This window comes from Gorilla gorilla, chromosome 13 (genome assembly GCF_029281585.2).
Source record: "Gorilla gorilla gorilla isolate KB3781 chromosome 13, NHGRI_mGorGor1-v2.1_pri, whole genome shotgun sequence".
NCBI lineage: Eukaryota > Metazoa > Chordata > Mammalia > Primates > Hominidae > Gorilla > Gorilla gorilla.
Genome location: NC_073237.2, coordinates 47,471,305 through 47,481,328, shown reverse-complemented (window position 1 = coordinate 47,481,328; position 10,024 = coordinate 47,471,305). Strand labels below are relative to the sequence as shown.

At 39.3% G+C, this 10,024-nt stretch overlaps 1 long non-coding RNA gene across 1 annotated transcript; it reads right to left on the bottom strand.

Annotated features, from left to right (window-relative positions):
• Nucleotides 1-1,214: 1,214 nt before the first annotated feature.
• Nucleotides 1,215-9,768, bottom strand: LOC109028296 (uncharacterized). The gene is made up of 3 exons (XR_002007308.3): nt 9,682-9,768; nt 9,019-9,174; nt 1,215-1,406 (listed from the first exon to the last, which is right to left on the bottom strand). It is a non-coding gene; the product is annotated as an uncharacterized lncRNA (long non-coding RNA).
• Between the last annotated feature and the right edge of the window lie 256 nt (nt 9,769-10,024).

Sequence of the window (10,024 nt, the reverse complement as noted above, 5' to 3'; positions counted from 1 at the left end):
ATTGAATCATAGAGCCAGTCTTTCCTGTGCTAGTCTCATGATAGCGAGTAAGTCTCATGAGATCCGATGGGTTTATCAGGAGTTTCTACTTTTGCTTCTTTCTCATATTCTTTTGCCACCACCATGTAAGAAGTGCCTTTTGCCTCCAGCCATGATTCTGAGGCCTCCTCAGCCATGTGGGACTGTAAGTCCAATTAAACCTCTTTTTCTTCCCAGTCTTGAGTGTGTCTTTATCAGCAGTGTGAAAACGGACTAATACACCCATAATCCCCACATGTCAAGGGAGAGACTAGGTGTAAGTAATTGGATCATGGAAGTGATTTCCCCCATGCTGTTCTCGTGATAATGAGTGAGTTCTCATGAGATCTGATGGTTTTTGTTTTTTTTGTTTTTTTTTTTGAGACAGAGTCTTGCTCTGTCCCCCAGGCTGGGGTGCAGTGGCATGATCTTGGCTCACTGCAACCCCTGCCTCCCATGTTCAAGCGATTCTCCTGCCTCAGCCTCCTGAGTAGCTAGGATTACAGGCACACCCTACCAAGCCTGGCTAATTTTTTTTTTGTATTTTTAGTAGAGACAGGGTTTCATTATGTTGGTCAGGCTGGTCTCGAACTCCTTACCTCGTGATCCACCCACCTCAGCCTTCAAAGTGCTGGGTTTACAGGCGTGAGCCACCGTGCCCAGCCGAGATCTGATGGTTTTATAAGGGGCTCTTCCCCCTTCATTTTGTACTTCTCCTTCCTGCTGCCTTGTGAAAAAGGTGCCTTGCTTCCTCTTCACCTTCCACCATGATTGTAAGTTTCCTGAGGCCTCCCCAGCCATGCTGAACTGTAAGTCAATTAAATCTCTTCCTTTATAAATTACCCAGTCTCAGGGAGTTCTTTATAGCAGTATGAAAACGGACTAATACAACCACCATCATCATGGCAGCCATCAGTTACTCAGTTCCTACTCTGTTACTAAGAAGAGGGTTAATTATGTCATATAATTTAATCTTTACAATATTCCTGTGGTCCTTTATCAATTAGGAAAGCTTTCAGCTTTGAGTTCCATAAAACCCAAATAACTGTGGCTTAAACAAACTGAGTGATCCACTCTCCTCAGCCTCCCAGAAGCAGAAGTCCTATCACTGGTTCAGCGACTCAGGGGTGTCAGGGCTCTAGGTCAAGTCTCTTGGCCTTCCATTCATGGTTTTATAAAGACCACCATAGCCCAGAGTATTGTGCCATCACATGACTACATTTAAAAGTGAGAATCAGGACAAAACTCGTCTTCTCCCATGCCTTTCCCTTCTCAAGGAAGCTCCTCAGCTGACTCTTCCTTTTCATCTCATCTCAACTCAGCCATGCTCCTGCTTAGGCCAGCACTTGGCCCATCTTCCTGGTGATCAAGGAGTCTCCATCTAGGAACTAAACAAAACATAGGTCTCACTAAGGGTCTCACTGCATAAAGGTGCCCAGCAGAGGCCAGAATCAGTCCATACTCTGTACAGCCCACCCCTTAAGCTGTGGGACCTGGCTGTGTCAGTCTAGAGGAAGGGGTAGCATTTTGCAATTTGTCTGCCTATTGGGCTGCATTTTTGCAAATCACATCAAAGCCCAGGACCTGCTAGGAACAGCCCTGGTTAGTGAAGAAGACAGTGGTGGGGTTTGGCATTTTAGGAAGCATGCAATGGTGTCTGCCACTGGAAGTTATGAATAGTCCATTTGAAAGATGAGGAAATTAAGTCTTGAGGAAATTAAATAAATAAATTTGCCAAGGTGACACAGTTGCCAACTCACAAAGTAAAAGTTGCAAATGAGCTTTGAGTGACTCTGAGGCCGAGAGTCCCATCAGTCATCTGGTTTTTTTTTTAAGCCTAATATCGGCTCTGCAAATTGATACAGACTCACAATCCTAAAAGCTATACAAAATTGATGTTTGAAGGAACTAGTTTCCTGATGAACAAAAATGGAGAACTGATCAATCTACTGACATGACTACTTTTAGAGGCTTCCAAGGTGTCATTAGTTATAAATGGGGCAAAGGATACTGAACATGATACATATTGGTAAAAATTCTTCAAGGCTTTTAGCCTTTCCTGACTTGTAACGAGAATCATCCTGTCAGAAGAATTAGGAATTCTAACTCTAGTTGCCAAATCTATCAACAATTTCCTTTGTGACAATCTATATTCACTTACCTCCATTTTTTCCTCAGGCTAATAATTTATGTCAGTTGGAGCTCAGTGTTTTATGAACCAAGGGTGAAATTATTAAATTTTATTGTTTGTGATTCTTTCCTTAAGTTATATTTCTATAATTGCAAACTTACTGCATTCCCTAACCTCTATTTTGAATTTATTACTAGCCTTCTTACTGCCTTTTCAGATCTCAGAAGTAAACTTCAAATATTTACAAATCTCAATTTCATGTTTTCCCTTTCATAAATCTGTGGGCAAATTCGGTGCTGGAGACAGAGAGTAATAAATCTGGATATTTATGTATTGTGCCAGGAGGCGCTGCACAAACTTCCCTGCATAGCTTGGTCAATGAGCCTCAGTCTTGACCTGTAACACTGGCTCTAGTCTAATCCTGAGGCTCATATTAACAGAATCATTATAAAACATCTGGTGACTTGTATATACAAAAACCCTTCCCTCAGTCATAATTTGCAATCAGGCAAGTTTAGTGGGCACATATGTTCTCCATGTTAGCAAAGGAAAGTGCATCAGTGGTGTTTATTAACGTTTATTATATCTGTCTTTAAAGATACGGACATAGCGATGACCTACCCTAGTTTTAAGGTTATGACCAAACCTGCAAATGATATGAAAATCTATTATTTTTGAAGATCTCTCATTCCACGCATATTTGATGTGCTACAAAAAATGAAGTATAAACGTTCTAGAAGAAAACACTGTGGAATTAAAAAACAATTTTACAGTAGAGAAGGCCTTACTTAAACATGACACAAAATCCAGAAGTCATAAATGAAAGGCTGCTAAAATTGACCATGTAAAAATTTAACATTTATGTGACAACAACATCCAAAACAAAGTCAAAGACAGATGACAAACTGAGGAAAAATATATGCATCCCATATATCCAAGGGCTATTTTTAATATGCAGATCTTATAAATGAAGATGAAAAAGATAAATTACTCAATTATAAAAGCAGATAAAAAACACAAGTAGGAAGTTTACAGATAAACTAATACAAGTAGTAAAAGCACACACACACACACACACACACACACACACACACACAAACCAAGTTTAGGCCAGGCGCAGTGGCTCACGCCTGTAATCCCAGCACTTTGGGAGGCAGAGGCAGGTGGATCACTTCAGGCCAGGAGTTTGAGACCAGCCTGGCCAACATGGCAAAACCCCATTTTTACTTGAAATACAAAAGTTACAGGTGCCTACCTGTAATCCCAGCTACTAGGGAGGCTGAGGCACAAGAATTGTGTGAACTGGGGAGTTGGAGGTTGCAGTGAGCCAAGATTGGACCACTGCACTCCAGCCTGGGCGACAGAGTGAGACCGTGTCTCAAAAAACAAAAAAAAAAAAGTTTAACATAATTTATAATTCAAGAAATAAGGATCAGAACAAGAAAATTTCAACTATTCCATTAGCAAAAATTAGAAAGTTTTAATGAAACCCACTGTTGGCAAAGGTGTGAGCAAAAGCCCCTTCATATATTGTTGGTGGGAGGATAAATTAGTGAAGCCATTTTAAAGGGCACTTTGGTAGAATCTTTTGAAATGTAACATGTGCTTGTGTCCTTTGACTTGGGAACTCTCCTTATAAAATTCTAATTTTCTTGCCTTTTGTACAAAGATATATGTGTTTGAGTGCTCTTTTTCGCATTGTTTTTACTTTCAAAAAGTTGTAAACACCTCTTTGTTTTTTTTGTTTTTTTTTTTGTTTTGTTTTTGAGATGGAGTCTCACTCTGTCACCAGGCTGGAGTGCAGTGGCACTTTTTTGGTTCACTGCAACCTCTGCCTCCCGGGTTCAAGCAATTCTCCTGCCTCGGCCTCCCGAGTAGCTGGGACTACAGGCATGTGCCACCACACCCGGCTAATTTTTGTATTTTTAGTAGAGACAGAGTTTCACCATGTTGGCCAGGATGGTCTCCATCTCTTGACCTCGTGATCCGCCCACCTCAGCCTCCCAAAGTCCTGGGATTACAGGTGTGAGCCACTGCGCCCAGCCTGTAAACGCCTCTTATGTGCACCAACTGTACATGTCTACAATGGAAAGTAGGAATGTATGTAGTTCTTTAAAAAGATTATTAGCTCTGTATGCTCAAGACTAGAAATGACTTCTGTAAAATTTCTTCAAAATAAAACTATAGAAAGCTTCATTTTTTAAACCAAAAATAAAATGTAGAGGAAATTCTCTATAATCATTGATTATCTGAATATTTATTATTTGGGTCCTCATAGCAACAAGATTGAGAATAAAGTAAAAGCCATCACAACATGAAAATATACACGAAATAACTGGTCATTCAAATCTTCCTTGCTATCTATCTGTGCCCATCAGACGACCAGAACAGCTCAAATCATACACATAACAATTGTTTGTTAGTTTTAGTCTAATCAGCAATTAAAGAAGCCAAAAACATTAACAATGATGACAAGGGAGGCATTTCAAAACAAAATAATGTGAATGTCAAATCATTTTAAACTAGATCCTTGGGAAACCTAGTATAAAGCCCAGAAATAGTTTTGTACAAATGACTGTCCTTAAGATAATGCTGTGAAAATTAAATGTGAATGGAAAGATATTATATTGAGCTATCATATGATTTGGAGTGGGGAAGGACCCAAACCTTCACCCCCACCTACACTTGATTTCTTCTTCTAAGAAATGGCACATGGTTGCTATTAAAATACAAATTTTTTTTAAAATGAGAAATTTATTTTTCTTTTCTTTCTTTTTTTTTTTTTTTTTTTTGGTTTTTAAAAAAATTAAATCCTAGGCCGGGCATGGTGGCTCATGCCTGTAATCCCAGCACTTTGGGAGGCTGAGGTGGACAGATCACCCGAGGTCAGGAGTTCAACACAAGCCTGGCCAACATGGCGAGACCCCATCTCTATTAAAAAATACAAAAATTAGCTGGGCGTGGTGGCGGGCACCTGTAATCCCAGCTACTCGGGAGGCTGAGGCAGGAGAATTGCTTGAATTGAGGAGGTGGAAGTTGCAGTGAGCTGAGATCGCAGCACTTCACCCCAGCCTGGGCGACACAGCGAGGCTCCATTTCAGAAAATAAAAAAGAAAAAAAATTAAATCCCAACAAAAACATTTTCTCACTCTTAACTATATTTTGGTCTCAGTTTACAAAAACTCTTTTTCAACTGCTGTTACCTTGATATAACCTCTTGCATATCCATAAGTGAATAGAGCAGGCCAAATTGTTTCCTCCTGCTTGGGTTAAAGTTTTAAAATTATATACATATAAAAATATAAAAAATTTAAAAAAGAAACAACAAAAAAATTATACACTTATAATTACTGATGTATGTGTGTTTGCATATATATAAGACATTCCTGGTAGGACACACAATAAACTATTCATGGCAGTACCTCTGGTGAGAGAATCATTGAGAATTTCAGGATCAAGAAGGAGATATTTACATTTTACTATTAATTCTTTGTATAATTTTTGAATCTTTGAATGCGAGCACATATTAATTCTATAATTTTAAAAAATCTACCTAACAAAATTAATGAATAAATTAACAGAATCAAAAGGAAATAACTAACTCTATCAATAGGTGTTTTCAATCATTGTTGAAGATTATCTTATTGTTTAGTAACAAATTATACAGGGTGAACAATAAAGCAAATATTTCACCAAAAACAATCCTGTACCTTTAATGAAAACTCTCCCTCACTGTGAGGCCAGGGCCAATCATCCACACACAAGTGTCTTAAACCACAGTTAAATTTATAAGAGGGGCCAGGTGCGGTGTCTCACGCCTGTAATCCCAGCACTTTTGGAGGCTGAGGCAGGCAGATCACATGAGCTCAGGAGTTCGAGACCAGCCTGGCCAACACGGTGAAACCCCGTCTCTACTAAAAATACAAAAAATTAGCCTGGCATGGTGCTGCACACCTGTAGTCCCAGCTACTCAGGAGGCTGAGGTAGGAAAGTCACTTGAACCTGGGAGGTGGAGGTTGTAGTGAGCTGAGATCACACTCCAGCCTGGGTGACAGAGCAAGACTCCTTCTCAAAAAAATAAATAAATAAAAATTAATTTATAAGGGGATTCACACCACTATGTTTTTTTCCCCTAGTCTCTCATTTCCAGCATCTCATAAATTAGGCATCTAAACTTCCCAATGAAACTGATGGTTGCAATTAAAATCTCAATTTTGTTTAAAATATGAAATTTCCATGAAAACCTTTCTTAGCTGAGCACAGTTGCTCAGGCCTGTAAAATCCTAGCACTTTGGGAGGCCAGGGTGGAAGGATTGCTTTAGGCCGGGAGTACAAGACCAGCCTGCACAATATAGTGAGACCTGGTCTCTAACAAATAAACTAAATAAATAAAATGCTAAGAAAAAGAAAATGTTTCTCTACCAGAGTGAATTAGGTACATTTTAGAATTTCCTCAACTATTTCTAGATGTGTAAACAAGTCTATGTAGAGGTCAAGGTCAAGAAAAGATACTACTTAAACTTTGGAGGACCCTTTGTCTTTCTTAGAAATCTTGTCTTTCTTGCACTTTCCTTTGTCTTTCTCTTTCCCTTTCTATCCTCACTCCTGAACCTATGCATAGCCTGAGAGAGGTGCATGGTTTGGCATCCCCGGTCTTGCTATCCATCTCGGCCCCCAGGTCCCTGAGTTAGTCTCGAACGTGAGCAGCTCTTGTTATCTACTCCAGGTTGTAAGCTTACAGGGCTGCAGTTGTTCCCTATGGTCTACTTAGCTAATTGGTAGTAATAAATAACATTTATTGAATGCTTGCTATGTACTAGGCATGGTGCTGAGGGCTTTTCTCAAGATGGATTCTCAAAATCATTCTCATTTTGCAGATAAGGAAACTGCAAAAATAAAGTGATTCTGATCCGGAAGACACAACTGCACAAACTCTAAAAGCATCCCTCATCTAACCTGTCCATCAGCAAATCCTGTCTAAAATCCAACCATTTCTTGGTACCTTCCCTGCTGCCACCGTAGACGCTGCCAGCACCATCTCTTGCCTGGGTTATTACAAGGGAAGGGCCTCCAGCTGGTCTTCTTTCTTGTTCCCTTACCCCATTCTTAAAAATCTTTAAAATGTGAGCTAGAGCATATCACTCCTCTGCTTCCCATCTTACCTGAAAGACAAAGTGCGTAATGGCTCGAAGGCCCTACACCATCTGACTCTACCCCTCTGAAATCAACTACTACTATTGGTCCCTTGGTTGACTCCACTTTACCCACACTACTTTTACAACTCCTGATTTCTGAATTTTAGAAAAAAAACTAATTCCATTTCAGTGATGCTCAAATGACTTTAGTTTTTAAATAGATAGGGATTAAATGTTGCACTATGAATTTGTTTACTGTCTATCCCCAGTAGAATGTCAACTCTAAAAGGTCAGAAACTATTTGTTTTGTTCACTAGTATTTCCAGTGTCTAGAACAGTGCCTGGTATATAGTCTGTGTTCAAAAATATTTATTGTATCTATGAGTGAATGAGTGGGGAAAAAAGCCCACATACTTTGGAATTAGATATAACTGGGTTCAAATTTCAGCTTCATCAACTATTGTATGTATGTTCCTTTATAATGTTTTCCCTTTTCAGCTGGGCATGGTGGCTACGCCTGTAATCCCAGCACTTTGGGAGGCTGAAGGAGGTGGATCGCTTGAGATCAGGAGTTCGAGACCAGCCTGGCCAACATGGTGAAACCCCATCTCTACTAAAAATACAAAAATTAGCCAGGTGTGGTGGTGCGCACCTGTAGTCCCAGCTACTCGGGAGGCTGAGGCATGAGAATTGCTTGAACCCAGGAGGCCGAAGATGCGGTGAGTTGAGATGGTGCCACTGCACTCCAACCTGGGCGACAGAGTGAGAACTCCGCCTCAAAAAAAAAAACAAACAAAAAGTTTTCCCTTTTCTGAATATCAGTTTCACCTTGCACAAAATTGGAATAGAGATAGCAATTTTATACATTTTGGGAAATGTTTAATGATATCACAGATATTGTGTGCCTGGTATAGGTTTTGATAAATTTTAACTATTTCTAGCCCCTTCTCTCCTCTTCCAGTTTTTCTACAAGGGAGGTAGGGAGAAATGAATATTAAAAGTCAAATTGGTATTCACTGAAGTCATTTAATAAATGTTTCTTGAGCATCTACTTTGTTACAGACTAGAGATACAAAGATGAATGAGTTAGTATTCACATCCTCAAGGAACTCATTTTAGTATGATGATTATTAAACCAAGAATAATAAGATATGCATAAATAAAAATTTCTCCTCATAGAGCATGAAAATATTAATCCTGCACTTACCACTATTCTCCCTTGTACCTGAAAAAATTATTACTTTAATATTCTTAGTTTTTATATTTTTTAATTATACTTTAAACATATAGCTAAACATTTAGACAAACACAACAATCTATATCCATTCAGGTTTAATTAGTGTCACTGAATTTTTCAGGTTTCTTTATTCTTCCTAGTGATATCATATTAAATTTGCAGTTTTAAAACAAATACTATAAAAACAGTATGAAAGAAGTTTATTTTTAGGACTGTTGAATGATTTTTTTAATGAACAAATGAGAAAGAGTGTTTTCAAATAGCATGCATTAAGGAAAAAATTATCCATTTGAAAAAACTTTTATTTTTAATTTACCACTCAATGTTCATTAAACAGAGAATTGTTGTGGATCTGTGCACAGTTCAGAAAAGTGAATATCAATGAAATATAGCACACACAACAGTTGAATGGTCCCTAAATTGTTATTACTATCATTTCAATTATTTATGCAGTAAACTGTATAATATAACAATAACATTAAAAGATAAATACAGACCTTAGCTCCCTGATGTGCTACTTCTTCCTCCAAATCATATTTACAGTTAACCAGAAGTTGGAATTCCAAGTCTTATTGAGAAATAGTTCACTTGCTTTTGAATTGTACCAGCTTCTTCTCCGAGTCTCCTTACTATACTCCACGTCTGATGAAACACTTATTTGAACAAACAAAATACATATGTACAAATAAATACAAGTGTCAGGAGCTGACATACAAATGCAAACACATGTCTTTCCCCAGGCCCACTATGACACCATGGCAGGCTAAAGAGCCTTTTGATTGGAAACTACATAAAGCATCAAGCCCCTGAAAAGAATGACCAGACAAAAGCGCCACAATCAATTGAATCTCTTTAGGAGATACACTTTTCTTTTAAAAAGTGTGACGCTTTGATGACTCAGTGGCAGGACAGGTGACAAAGGAATGGCTGCCTGGAGGCTGTTCATGGCAGGAGGAGACACCACAGTCTTCCCGCCCTGCCACCCGACCCTGCCGCCTGACTGTGGAAGAATGAAGGACACGTTTAGGAATTTCCCTGCACGGAGATGCCAGGAAACCAATCATCGCCCAGCCACTTTGTGGGGCCATTAGCAGAGCCTCAGACTCCATCTTTGTTTAAACGAAAGCACAAAGAAAATAATTTTTCATCTGAGGAATCACCTTAAGATCCCCAAATGGAAAGTAAGGGGAGCAGTAAACCTCTAACTCCGGGTGGGCAGCTCTGACACAGGGCATTAAGGTAAGAAGGTTATTTATGACAGAAGAAAGGAGACAGGATTCCAAAGTCGGAGACGAAGGACAGAGGTGATTGGAGCCCAGCTTTATCCCCTGCCCCATTCAAATGCGGAGGGCAATGACTTCCATAAGAAACCAGGTGCCACACGTGACCCAAAGGCAAAAGCCTCACTTTAACCCCTTGATATGGTCTGGCTGTGTTCCCACCCAAAATCTCATCTGGAATTGTAGTCCCAATAATCCCTGTGTGTGTCAAGGGCAGAACCAG